General features: G+C 35.2%; 1 long non-coding RNA gene across 1 annotated transcript; it reads right to left on the reverse strand.

Moving 5' to 3' along the window:
• Positions 1 to 5,773: 5,773 nt before the first annotated feature.
• LOC118766392 lies at positions 5,774 to 6,626 on the reverse strand. Its single transcript, XR_005002329.1, has 2 exons — positions 6,452 to 6,626; positions 5,774 to 5,839 (listed from the first exon to the last, which is right to left on the reverse strand). It is a non-coding gene; the product is annotated as an uncharacterized LOC118766392 (long non-coding RNA).
• Positions 6,627 to 15,421: the final 8,795 nt, after the last annotated feature.

Genomic DNA, 15,421 nt, shown 5'->3' on the forward strand with positions numbered 1-15,421 from the left:
ATTTATTTACATCAAAAAGGTGCTTTTTTTACATGGAAATCCGTATTTTTTACTGCTGTGTCCCCATTTTTCGGTGTATTTCAACCAGAAAAATGTTCACTTAAAGAGAATAACAAACTACATAATCCAAAAGTTTTACTTTTCCAATTCTAAAGGGTCGAAACAAACCCGAGCAATGCCGGGCGATACTGCTCATAAACACTAGAAAAATGGTCAGTGTGAAGATGACCACGAAAACATTCAATGTGAAGTTAGCAACGTAAACGTACAGTCAGTGCGATGTTAGCGCATTTTGTGACAGATTGGGAAGGAAAAGTTTTCTCTAACAGCAGTCATGGAAATATTAAAATACCAAAGTGAAATAACTGACTGAGTTTAAGGAAGAACAGAAAGCGCTGCACTCACGCCTTCCCGCATATCTGGACACATTAATGTGAATAGTGGAGTTCCAGAAAATGTTAGAGCAGACTTACAGCAGTACAGTTGACACCTGTACTGCTGTAATTCTTCTCTAACATCAAAATGATGATGTTACATGGTGTAAGCAACATGTAGATTTACAGTTGAAAATGTTGAATGAAAGAATGGAAGCCGTGGAACAGTTTTGTGCTGCTGAGCCTCAGGCCGATGTGCAGAGAGTGTGCGGAAATGGTGGACGAAATTAATTGAAGTTTAAAAATACCCAAACCTTCAGAGGTGCTCTTTCAGAAGTGGATGTTCCTGCTTATAGTCAAAAGGTAGTTTGGTATATGGTCGGAATCATATGGTTCCAGTATTTAGACCCCGATGCAGTGAAGTCGAAACTGAGGTAAAGTTCCCATTAATAATTCTGATATGGTTGAAAGCAAAGTGTCCTGGGACTCCTACCGTGTCCAGTTTGCGATGGTGGCTGGCCTGAATGGACGGGACGATAGCAAAGAGTAGTTCAGCTTTATACTAGTTTAAATGGGGGTGTTAAGGCAGTTATCAGCGGAGGACAGACGCCGTTATTCTTCAGAAGCTGAGGTGTTACGGAGAAGATATCGCAATTTGTACCAGAGTGAAATGTACTGGGCAGGATTTGGGAGCCGTGTAAGGGCTAGATGGGGCGAGTCGCTACAACACCTTGCCCAGGATCTAGAGAGCGTGGCACATAAGGCAACAGCTGTCCTCTTCGATTTTCTTCTGCGAGAGCAGGTTATCGACGTTCTAGACACTGCAGAAATCTACGTTCAAGTATAACTGGCACAACACAATATTATACAAGAAGCACTGGCTAGAGCTCTAGAATTTGGGTTGTATGTAAGATCTAGCAAACGAAGTTTCCAGGTGGGCTACAATTCCAAATTAAAAGCAAGGACCATACAAGTACATGAAGCAGGAAGATGTAGCGAAAGCTGTTGGTGCTGTGAGAAGTCAGGGCATAAAAGCGAAGGATGTGATTGATTCGTCCTCAGATTAAACGTTTGTGAGAACCGTGGTATTATGGCATCGAGACCTACCGGTGTCATCACAAAAGGTTGTGTGTTGATACCGGACACTATACTGAACTGAGGGCACCGGTTGGTGTTTCGATTGAAGATGCAGGACGAAATATAGTGCTTCCTGTGGTAGTGGTCGGGGAACACTGTCCCTTGGTCTTGGACTAGTTACTCCTTGGTTTTTTCAGCTGGAACTCTGCTCAATGAAGCCTTGTGTGTAAGGAAGATCGGTTTCTGTTAAGGTGGTAAATCGGACCACTACTAATGGTGAGAGGAGACCGTTACATACGCCAGTGATCTCACCGATACCGAAAATACTGTTCCAGTGTAGTGTGAGTAGCTCATTTGATGAGCTTCTGGAAATTCGTATCTCGAAAGTCTCATTATTTCGGACCCTCTTGATTCAAGGTTACCACTGTGTGTGTGTGTGCGTGCGCACACGTGTGTTTGTGTTTGTATGTGTACAGAGGTAGATAGATAGATAGATAGATAGATGGATAGATAGATAGATAGAAAGATAGGTAGATAGATATACGTACACGTATATATATATATATATATATATATATATATATATATACACATTACCGAAACTGCGAAAAGTGTCAATGGAGAATGAGGGAGCAACTGAAATTATTCAATTCACAATACCTGGAACAATGATTGATGAGTGGGAAACGTTTGACACAGACCAATAGATCGATATGCAGCCTGTGATGGTTGACGAAGAAGGTCGCCTCAGTGATTAAGCGATGGAAACCATTAAGATTCTATACATGTGAGTAAATACGAGAAAAAGAAATACTAAAGGACGTACAGAAGTTCGTTAAAGACTTCCTGCCAAGTTTCGATATGCTAATGTACTCCAAAGATGGTCGCCTGCGAACTCACGTTCCTTACCTACTCATCAAAAATCGAGATCAACTTCTGTATGAAATTATGATTCAAAGCTAAGGAATCTCTGAAGAATTTACGTATCGCGCAAAACATGGAATGAATGTATCTGTATTTACACTGTTACTTGTTCCACTCATTAGACAACGGCCGTCCTGTGGCACTGTGTTGAGACTGTTTGTCTGATTAATCGACTTTAATACCTGCTAATCATTCTGTCGGTATATTTTTCTCGAACCGCTAATTCACAGATTCACAGGCCAAACACATCAACACCGAATTTCAAGCAGCGTTTGGAGTCAAACAAATAGACTCATACACAAGTATATATTAATATACATATGCTTACATGCATACATACATACACACACACACATATATATATGTATGTATGTATATATGTATATATATATATATATAAATATGTGTGTGTGTGTATATATATATATATATATATATATATATATATACATGTAACCTCGTGTGTACCGTTGGCGATTTTTTTCCTCTGTTTTCCCTTCTCTGGATCTTTCCTTCTCCCATGTTTCCAACGAAGAGATCCGTTCGAAACGTTAAACCCTCCTTCTTTCCTTCTTTCATGAGCGTCCAATAATACTATATTTGTTCCACGTCCTCGCGTTGTTGTGTATTTTTGTGCTTTCTTGTTTGGATTATATATATATATATATATATATATATATATATATATATATATATATATATATATGCATTGATTCTTTGAACATTTACTTGAGAATACTAGCAGCGATAAGTTTAGTTGTTCTCGGATCGATTTACCGTTCATTTTCTAATAACACGTTTGCAGAAACTTCCCTCATTTCCTTGTAGCAATGATGGCTGTTTCAGATGCTTGTTTTGCAGTTATAATGTGAGATAGATAGTGATAAAATGCATATCCATGTAACTATATTATATTCTCGCTGGAGTCTAACGTTGCAATATATTACGTATTATATGATGTACATATATAATATGTACATTATCTGTGTATGTCGATATACTTTACTTACAGGTAACATCCAGCTTTCTCTGCGATGTTGGAGGACTTTTAATAAACAGATTTATCTTAAGGGAAACACATTATTCTGCTGTACTGATGTCAATACTATATCAGTGAGAATTGTTCATATGGAGACATAAGGCTTTAGAGAACGCCGAAATGTTGCTGCAAGAGCATCGAAATATGTACCATGAGAGTTGCTGATACGGCTGATGTATGTAATAACATACGAGGCATTTTTTGTATCTGACAATCGAACATGAAATATTTTCTTTGAAAAACACACAGTAGTGTTCTATCTCTCTTATTTTTTTTTGTTTTGTTTTTGTTTTTGAAGTTGGTTTATCGATTTGTATCAATACATTACACCTTTCGAAAGAGGAACAATGGCAAGAAATACGGAACTCAATTGATTATATAAAAAGACAGCCGATTGCTGTCTCCCATTCAATTGTTAACAATGAAATTCGTAAACGTAGCAAGATTTATGTCCAAATGGAATTAGACGGAAACGAACTTTATCATGTTTGCGTAATACTAACCCTATGTATAATGGAAATATTGAGGCCCGAAAGTCAACCGAAAAGGAGAGGATAAGGACAGAAGAACGAGTCAATACACAAAATAATTCGCAACAAAATCCTGCAGCCTTAACGGAAAGGCATTCAGCAACACACATCAAAGAAACCATTAATTTAAACAACGATCAGGATCGATGGGATATTTGTCGTAGCACGGAAAAACATTTTAATTACTTCTATCGCCTGCTACGGAACATCTGAATCTAGCTCATATAAGAAAACAGGTTGTCGAAGTAAGTTCATATATCTGCGTGTTTATTTGCGAGAATGTGTGTGTGTGTGTGTGTGCGTGCGGCTCTCAATATCGGTGTTTAATAATTGATTGTTGCATTCGACCATCCAATATATTGGTAAAAACCTTTCCTTACTACTGTATTTATCGGTTTTCGTTGTTCAGTGCAAACTATATTACAGAATAAGATTTTGATGAGGAATTGAAGGAAACATTTTTTTTGCATATTACCTTAAATATTAGTCCTATTCTCTTTAATCCGTCTAATTCGTTTCTAGTTAGGTGTCAGATGATTTACATCATGGGAAATGTGTACAGGAATAGGTCAAATGAGTTATGTCAGACGGCTAAACTTGTAAACGTAGCCGTAATCTCATTCACTCTTTAATATACAGCTTTGTGGCCATTACACTGTGTAACATTTTTTTTTAAAGCAATTTGTTTTTGGCCCCTGTTTTTTGTTTCTTAATTGCTTCTATCTGGAAATCAAAGGAAATGACTACTATTCCCTTCAAACTGTACTTATGTTACTTGGGCATCAATTTGCTGATACAGAAATATCGTTAAAGCAAATATACTGCTCAACACTATAGATTTGCCTGTCCGTCGCTGGACCTTAATCACATGTGCAGATCCGTTTATGACTGACAATATGTGGCTCTTTGATTCTGAGCAGGAGTAGTGTTGAAGCGTCTAGCCATGTATTGAGAGGGATACTTTGGAGTTTAGTAAATGTAAGAAACACGGGATTTGAAGGAAATATAAAATATTTTCATTATTTTTAGAAGTAAGCAAAAGGGAAATAAGAATTGCTTCCAAAGAACAAAAAAAAAACATGTTGCATAGTGTTAACTATACGGGAAACAAAGAAACAAATGTGAAATCTTGCAATCAAACTACATGCATGATGATATTACTTTGAATGACATGAGCAGGAAAATACACAATATTTTCCAATATTATGGCTATAATTTGTTATTATTACCTGGCCCTTTAAACCGCCTTTAACCAGAAGCTTTCATATATTTCACATCATGATGAAGTTTCTAAATTTCATTTAAATTTCTTGTGTTGTCGGTTTCTTTTGATTATTGAAATGCAACAGTGCTGACGCCATTATGAAAGTCGAACAAACGGATCCTAGTAACAATTATTTTTTAAAATTCTGGTATTTATTCATTGACAACTTTAGCCGAACTATTCGTTACATGTACGAAAGCAAACCAAAACTAGTTGCGAAGTTGCAAAGAATACAAACTCAAGAATACTCAACTACACACACACACAAGCACACATGCACACACGCACACATGCACACAAGCACACACACACACAAGCACACATGCGCACACGCACATCTATATGTATAGCTTTCTGCTAATATATGTTACCCAAATTACTCGGCAACTGGTGTCGGTTTCTTTTCATCCACATAACATAGCATTTCCATGAAAGAGGACGATAGCATAAATACCACAGAATAATTAATTGGATCGACATGTTGGACCAAATCCCTGAAGACGGTGGCGTCGCATGGCGAATTTCTACAAACTGGAACAAATAAAAGATTTAAAAGAAACGCAAATATAGCCTCATAGATTTTTATTTCAGTATGTTTTCCGAAAGTATGTCTCATTGTTTGAAATGTGATCTACAAAAGAAATAGAAACATCCATGTGTTAAAAATATGTATTGGGGGACATTTGATGTTAAATTTTTAAAATTCTATTTACCGAAGAGTTGTGTGTATTGACATGACAACGGCAATATTATTTTCTACTCTGGACACCATGGCGAAACATTGGGGGAGGGGCCAGGCGATTAGATCGACCCCAGTACGCAACCTGTACTTAATTTATTGACCCTGAAATGATGGAAGGGAGAGTCGACCTCGGCGGAATTTGAACTCAGAACGTAACAATTCCGCCAAGGTCGACTTATCTTTTTATCCTTTCGAGGTCGATAAATGAAGTACCAACTGCGTGGAGGGGGTCGATCTAATCGACTAGCTCCCTCCCCAAAATATCGAATCTTGTGCCTAGAATAGAAATGACTATTTACGTATGCTCAGCGTAGGCACGTCCGCACGTAGGCACCAAACAATAGCAACAACAGGGTTACGTTGTTATTCTGTTATCATGTAGATATTTCAGTCCTGTTACAGTGATATGCATATGATATTATGTAGATATCAATGTAGTATTGTGCAGATATTAACACTACTATAAGAGTGATGTAGAAATGTTCGAATAATATTCCTTACCTTATTGAGATCTTCACGCCTGTCTCATCGAGACCAATGAAGAATGTAAGTACTTTTAGCGTCATAAATATTCTCTCAAGTCCAATGTGTTTCTCTTCTGTTACACCAACAACGATATAATGAGTATCAGTAATACATTCTGCGAAATGGCATTACTGGATGCAACATGTATTTCTATTTCTCTCTTATGTTCAACGGACGTATGTACGCCTGGAATAGTGAAAATAAATGTATAACTGGCTTTCGATCATATATTACTTTGATGTGTACAGTTTCATTTACTAAACTGCCTCAGATAAACTTTCATTGAAATTGTATATTCCACTACTTTCCATTTATAATATGAGCATCTACGTAGTTTATTTTTCTTTTTACATCAACTAAAATGACTTCTATTAAATCGTATTTAGTTATCAATCAACAATTATGGACTTTCGTTTATATAAACTTAGAATATAGAAAACCATAGGAGGGCGGAAAACGATCTTCATTACCCAATCGGATATTTAAATTAGATTATATTAATTACTGATTCTCGCTGAGGAAGAAGGACAGAATTTTTAGAGACGATGCTTATTATATCGACGTGAGCCATTCGATGGTCCTTTATTTTATTGTCTCCGAAAACATAAAAAAAAATCAAAGCACTGAACAGTTGGAGTTTTGGAATTTAAATTCAAAAAGTGAAAAAAAAGAATTAACGAACATAGGGGCAGGCATGGCTGTGTGGTAAGAAGTTTGCTTCCCAACCGCACAGCCAGGGTTCTTTCCCACTGCGTGGCACCTTTGTCTATTGTGTTCTACTACAGCCTCGGACCGACTAAGCCTTGTGAGTGGATTTGGTAGACAGAACATAAAAGAAGCCGGTCATAAATCCATGTACGCATTTGTGTGTGTGTGTGTGTGTGTGTTGTCTGTGTGTATGTGTTGTCTGTGTGTGTGTGCGTGTTGTCTGTGTGTGTGTGTTGTCTGTGTGTGTGTGTGTTGTATGTGTGTGTGTGTGTGTTGTCTCTGTGTGCGTGTAGTGTTTGTCTCTCTGATATCCACTTGACAATCGGTATTGTTTACGTAACTATGACCTTGTCTTTTGGCAAAATACACCGATGAAGAAAGCACCAGGCTCTGAAAAAAGTACTAGCTCTTGGGGCGATTCTCTGGACTAAAATTCATTAAGGTGCAGCTCCAGCATTGCTACAGTCTAATGTCAGAAACAATTAGAAGTTAAAAACAAATTACCAATTATTTTGCTAACCAGTCACTTTTGATTTTTAAAAAAATTATTGACGGTTTTTATATTTGCTAAAAGTACATTGTCGAGTTCATTTTCGTGTCTAGTTTTCAAGATTCATTATTCGAATTCGTATGTGGAAACCAATTTTGTTGCGCCTAGGGAGGGTCATTATTACAATATTCTTAACTCACACATTAAGTTCCTTTTTAAAATTTATAATCAATGTAATTTATATTTCTCTTTAAATCAATTAGATTGACTTGTACGAAATCGTTATTAGTCACCACCCAACGGTACGGACATCGGTTTGTACAAAAATAGGATATAAAGAACCATAAAACAGCGGTTGGAGGAGATTTTGTAGGCGCGTTTATTAACAATATTAGCATAATGACTTTCCCTATACACAACAAAAAATGTTATGCTGATTTGAATAAAACATGAACAGTTAACAATTATATTTATCATGGAAAATACGGTTTTTTTAAAACCTGCTTCTAGAACAGAGACTCAAATAATTAAAAATATCTTACAACGGCACGCTCTCATATAGAGATTTTTGAAACGAATACTGCATTCATCGGATAATTTTTCGAAACATTTGTAGTTTGCAAGCGTCCGTCTGGATAAGAATAAAGTGAATGCATTATGGAAAATATCTTTCTAAAAAACAGCATTTTTTCATTATTTATAATTTTTATATTTCGAAGTCATATCATTTCGGCGTCTAGGTGGGTTTCCTAATTATGGCTTTCGTAAATATCTAACACGAAGATCGCAATAATTTTAAAGAATGACTTAGTTAAGCGAAACTAAACGGAATCATTATTATATTAGAAATTTTTAAAAATTGCTTTTTTACATTTTACCAACATTTTAGTTCTCAGATTATTTTGTCAAGTATATTGGATTTGTGTGCGTGTGTGTGTATTTGTGTGTGTATGTGTGTGCGCGGCGCGTGTCCGTGCGTGCGTGCATGTGTGTGTGTTCATATATGTATACGCGCGTGTGTGTACCACTTGTTGACAACTGGTCTTGTTTAGGCCCTCAGTAAATTTGTCGTTCGCAAAAGAACCGATGAATTGGCACAAGGCTTATTAGAATGACATTGTAATGTATTTGGGAAAGGTCAACTTTGTTTGGTTTTCATATAAAACAGGTAGAATATTTTCCCCGTGCATGGCCGATCTAAATACTAAAGGTTTAAGTAAAATGTATGACAGAATTATTTGGACACTGGGTAAATTAATGCGACACGTGTATCGTTGGGTGGTCGACTTTAGGATTTGTTAGATCACGATAATTTATAAGCCAAGATCAAGCAAATTTCTTTAATGAAAAGATGGCAATATGAACATCAGCAAGATTAATATCGATGTAATAAATAATTGTTAACACAATACGATTTATTGAACAATTGAAATTGTATATCCACTAAAAATTGATTTTTTTTTTCTAAATTTAGAAACTAGTCAAGATATTTTGAAGTCAGGCATTATTTCAGTACATCGGTTACCAGTATTAAATTTGCGCATTAGAGTATGGTCCAGAGAAGGTAAAAACAGATATGGAATCGGTAGAATATGACCTCATCTTGCAAAGATGCGGAACAAACAATTTCTGTTTATTTGGCTTTTGTGACTTTAATAACTGCTAACCACTGAATTCTTGTCGATGCAGTATTGTTATTAATTAGACTACCTGTAACCCATTGGGTCACTAACGGTTCAAGTTATAAAACACTGAAGTTGACCATAAAATTACATTGAAATAAAAGTAAATTTTATGATGATTCAGTTAAATATTTCAATTCGTTAATGTTATTACAGATCTAACTTATAAGTTCATATTTAAGGCTTTATTGATCATTTACAGCATATAATAGAAACAGAACTTGAACTCCAGTAATTGCATTTATTTATGCCATATGTGCACACTTCTACAAAAATGCAAATGGAGTTGTTATATAGCGTGAACATGAAAGTAATGGCAACAATTTTCACAGTAAAGATTATTTGCCAATATAACATTGCTCTCCTGGTTTAGGATGAATGTTGCTGTAATTTAGCCTCAGGAGACATCGTCTCCAATTGGCTATACGACAATATCTGTGTCCTTAGATTTTCGAACATGGGATTCTAGCACCCCCAATCTCGCACGTATAGCAAGCTGGAAACGATGACTTCTAGGGTTAAATTACAGCAACATTAGTCCTAAACCCGTACTGCCATGTTATGTTGGCAAATAATCTTTACCCCAATGTACTGTTGCTTAATATCTCTCGTTGTGTGATTTACAAATAGTAATTTTCTAATTTCCACAGTATTATATATTCGGTTTTCAGAGTTGTGTTACTTTCGGAGTATATTTCAATTATGGGCTATTTATGAAAGTACCCACCAACACACTTTCACCTCCACCACCACCTACACCCCCACCAAATCCACCACCACACCAGCACCAAGAAATCGTGTACCTCAAGAATCCGTGGTCCGATTTACGCCAAACTTGTTTTATTCCGTTTCAGGAGAGGTACATTACTTTCACAGTATTTTCCAATCATGCACCGTTTTGGCTGTAGTGAATGACGGAGAAGCGTGCAAGCGCAGAATCACGCACGATAGCAAGCAAGAAATAACAGTCTTAGTAGTATATAGATAGTTATAAAAAGAGCATATATATGTTAGATGCAGTAATATTAAAAGATATAAGAAGGATAAATATATATACCTGCAGAAGTTCACATCTGGTGCATATAGAGGATACCTTTTAATGGAATGTGGGCACCGGATGCTAGCTTTGTCAAAACAAATGTGTAGCGTTGTAACACCTACAAATTTCACATTTTCTTTTGAGTTATTCAATAGTGATACACTACTGAAATAATTTTCCGTACATTACCTAAATTTAAAACATTTAAAACGTACCTAATTGTGCATTGTTAATGAGACACGATACGTAAATGATGAATATTATTTTGCAAATAAAAATTTCCGTATAAGCAAAAAGAAGTAAGAATGGATGAAATAAATACTTAAGACACAATGTATTTATAGTTTTTGCTATAGTAGGGTGGGCTAAACATTTCATAGGCTGCTCAAGATACTTTCATGGAATGCGACTAAATAGGATTTTGTTTTCGCAATATAGTCCACCTTGCAGTCCAAACTTTTGTTCGAGAGTTGTTGCAGCGTTTATATCGCATTGGTGAAAAGGATTTTATCATGTTGTGAAAAACCTTGTCAACAGCAGATGTGACGTCACCGTCACTGCTTTGCGCGCTCCCAGATAACGATACTTTTTCATGTTGGCGAATAAATGATAGGTCAAATGGAGCCAAATCAGTAGAATAGGGTGGAAGATCAACAATTTCAAAATCTGTTCCGGACATCAACCATGGAAATCAAGGAAGTTTGTGTTGGAGCCATGTCCTCATGAAAGAAAACATCTTTCGTCCGCTTTCTTGGCGATTGGATTTGATAGCGTTTTGTAGCTTCTTCAGCTTGTTGACATTGTATTTCCGTTTATGTCAATAAACACAACACCTGTTGCATCCCTAAAATCTACGGCCGTTACCTTCCCTGTAGATGAGATCAGCTTGATTATTTTTGGAGCAGATGACTAGGGATGCTTCGACTACATGGATTATCTCTTTGTCTCTGGCTTTAACTGATGAACGCAGTACTAAGCGTGGATTGAGCCTGGTGCGCTTTTGATCACGTTAGCAGAAGACTAAATTCAGCTCCCCAATGTTGATAAAGTCGAAGCGTCATCCCCTTCTATAACAACCAAGTCTGTATGAATTAAAGCCATTCTCTGCGGGTACCTGATACCAAATTTTCGTTAATTTTGAAAGGAAATCGGTACCAGTTACGTTGGAACTATTCTTTGAGCAGTCAGATATAAGTTTACCTGGACGGAAACAATACAGATATTAACGTAGAGTGTTGAAATTAATACAAGCTGGGAATTAGAGTTCTAGCATCAGTCTCCTAGTCATCCTATGAAATTTACAATCCACATTCCTAATTCCTTCAATAACACATAGTAAGATAATCGAAATATTAATTCAACTAATCTTTAAAGACATTAAGATTTATGTCTACGTATAACTTGTAACAGGTGACGAGAACTGATCTGCTGCTGAAGACGTTGTAATACGGAAAATTTGTACAAAGTCATTTCTTTCAATTTAATGATTTAATGGAACAATGTTATTGTTTGAGATTGTCAACATTTCTCATGTGGAGAGTGATTTGTTCTTTCAAAGTGTGTAAGGCACAAAATAGAAATTTAGCACTCTTTGTTGATGTCATATATATATATACATACATACATATATATATATATATATATATATATATATATATATATATATATATATATATATATATGTGTGTGTGTGTATGTGTGTGTGTGTGTGTGTGTGTGTATATATATATATAGGCGCAGGAGTGGCTGTGTGGTAAGTAGCTTGCTAACCAAGCACATGGTTCCGGGTTCAGTCCCACTGCGTGGCATCTTGTGCAAGTGTCTTCTGCTATAGCCCCGGACCGACCAATACCTTGTGAGTGGATTTGTTAGAGGGAAACTGAAAGAAGCCTGTCGTATATATGTATATATATATATATATATATATATATATATATATATATATATATATATATATATATATATATATAAGGAACAGGATATTCAGAGGTGATGCAGTACGGCTGTTTCAAGCGACCTCATTAAATTGAACAATGCAATCATTACATCTATTTAAATGCAGAGCTATCCTCAGCTGCATAAATAAATAGAATTTATTTAATTGGTTACAACTTATAGTATACCTCTTAGCGTATAATTAATATATAAACAGCATGTTCTATCACCCCAAAATTCCTTTAGTAAATACCAGAGATTAATCTTTATAGATACCACCTAATAAATAATTAATTAAATAAAATGATAGAAATATTAAACAAATTTTATAAAAGATTCTTTTTTCTATTCATGATAATATGGTATATATACTTCATCATGGATTTAGTGATTAAACTATTTATTCTTTTCTCTGGTGTTCTACCCTACTGATCATATTATTTTTATAAAAGCCTTTGTGTAAGAAACCTTCTAAAGTTGAACCTTAGAAATTTATATTAGCTTGTATATAATCTCACCGGTAACTTCACAACTTATAATATACCTTTTAGATTTTAATTTATATATATTTAGCATGTTCTATCGCCCTAGTAATCCTTTAGTAAATGCCAGTGATCAGTCTTTATAGATACCACCTCGTAGATATATAATTCAGTATATGAATGAATATTGAATTAATTCTATGTAATTTTTTTTCTCTCTCTATTGTTGAAAATTTTGGTATATATTCAAAATTATTGAAAAATTCGCTTTTGGTTATAAAATTGTTCTTGATAACCCTAAATTTTATCTTTATTCAATATAACAATATTGTTTAAATCAGTCACCTATAGTACCCAATGATATAATTTCCTCTTTATTATCATCATTGGATTTGTTATCGTTTTGCATCTTTAAATGGTAATTAACATCTCGATTTGAGATCTTCCCCTACCCAAGCTCATTATAGCCAGTTACTTTATACTACTTCAAGATAATTTTGACAAGTTTATGACTATATCCATTATGATTCCGCCAACTCACCCATGCCTTTTCCTAACAGAATGTATTCTCTAGTTTTATTAGTCTAGTTTTATTAATCATGACCAATAAATTAAAACTGAACCAAAATCAGTGACAAGCGCTGACCCTAACATTTTTTTCCTGATGTCTTAAAAGCTTCTAAGCTGAAGTGAAAGCTGATGGACTTCTTACCTTCTGGGGGGATTTAAGTAAAATTATACAAATACGTCCAACTGACTGAATAAATTCTATTTCTTTATTTATGCTGCTGAGGATAGCGCCGCATTTAAATTGATTTAATAGGATTGTATTGTTCAATTAAATGGAGCCGCTTGCAACAGTCGTACTGCATTACCTCCGTATGTCCTGTTGCTTATTTTGATTTTTTTCATCTTATTTTGAAGTTTTATGGTTAATTCCGCACTAATATTTGGCACTTCAATTTAAGTACCTAAATCTCAATTACATACACACACACATATATATATATATATATATATATACACACACGCACATATATATATATATATATATGTGAACAGAAGTTTAAGAATTTCAACTTGCTAGCCATCTACGACTATACTTATAACGATGTTTGTATACTTAACCAACACTTGTTACCTTTTAAGATTAAATCATGAAACAATTGTTGGAAATATGTGGTCTGAAGGAGTCTCCATATGTTTGCATAAATAAAAGTTATGATTAGTATTCGTCAAGGGGACTGGGCTTATATTGGAGCTAAAAGAATATATATATAACGAGAGGTTTACCCATCAGTATACGCTATGTTAAAAATACAAACACACACACAAATACACCCAGATACACAAGCGCATACACAAAATTAATTAATATATATATATCATCATTGGTTATATATCGTCTTGCCTCTTTAACTGGTAATTAACATCTCGATTTGAGATCTATATATATATATATATATATATATATATATATAGAGAGAGAGAGAGAGAGAGAGGCAGACAGACAGACAGAGAAATTAATTTACTTCACTCCTTCAAGTTCTTTTGTAGTGTTTTGTTAACTACTGATGAGATATATTTGAGACCTTTAAAATCTGGTCAGCAGAAACCTAAAACCATGGGCAGGGTGGTAAATATAGAACTTAGAAAGAGAGAGAGAGGTAGTGAATATAAGAGTAAATACAGTTAGAGAGAGCAAGAGAAGCATAAGCAGAAATGACATAGATAGGGAAAGGCCGAGGCAGAGACAATCGCAGATGAGAAGTATGCTGAGAGTAATCTAGAAAACGCGAGAACTTCAAAGAGAAACAAATGAATAGACATTTTTTGGTTACATAGTTTTGTGCTAGTAACGATCTGGTCGACCATACCTATGATAAAAAGCAGTCGAAGGGTAACTGTCACACAGTAGCTTGTCGGTATACGTAAATGAATGATATAACTCTTTACATGAACACCACCCTGTACTTAACTCCATGTCCCCCTACATGGCCTTGCTATTTGCTTTTGAGCCAAATTAACTAACTAACTGACTAACATAAACTTCCTGATTATAATAGTTTCATTTCCGCTCGTTTTCAGATTTTTTATGTGATAGTTTTGTCACCAAAGACGTTAAAACCGTGACTATCCTACTGATAGGGGTGTGACATGAAGGTATAGATCATTGGGGAGTAAAGGAGAAACAGAGAGAGAGAGAGAGAGAGTGGGGGAGAATTGAGAGGTGTAAACATGGAGAAGAATTACGATAAATGCAAGGGAAAATACGCACGAAACACAAAAGGCTTGTGAACATAAACCTGCGTTAATCACAAAAATACTTACCAACGATGAAAGCAGAGATAACAATAAAACATTTCATTGTGACTAATCGTGTTAATTCGAAAGTCCGATCATATAATGGCCTCACATATAGAAACGTGGCGGGTAAAATTGCATATATCAGGTAACAAAAATTTGCGCATTCTTAAACACATATATATTTACTATTTATGACGTAGTATGCAATAATATGAAGGTATTGTTGTTGTTTTGTAATTAATGTTATTTTAAAAGATTTATATTTCAAATATGTTGTAAATATGAAATTTGGCCGATTACACT

Source organism: Octopus sinensis, linkage group LG15, assembly GCF_006345805.1.
Source record: "Octopus sinensis linkage group LG15, ASM634580v1, whole genome shotgun sequence".
Lineage (NCBI taxonomy): Eukaryota > Metazoa > Mollusca > Cephalopoda > Octopoda > Octopodidae > Octopus > Octopus sinensis.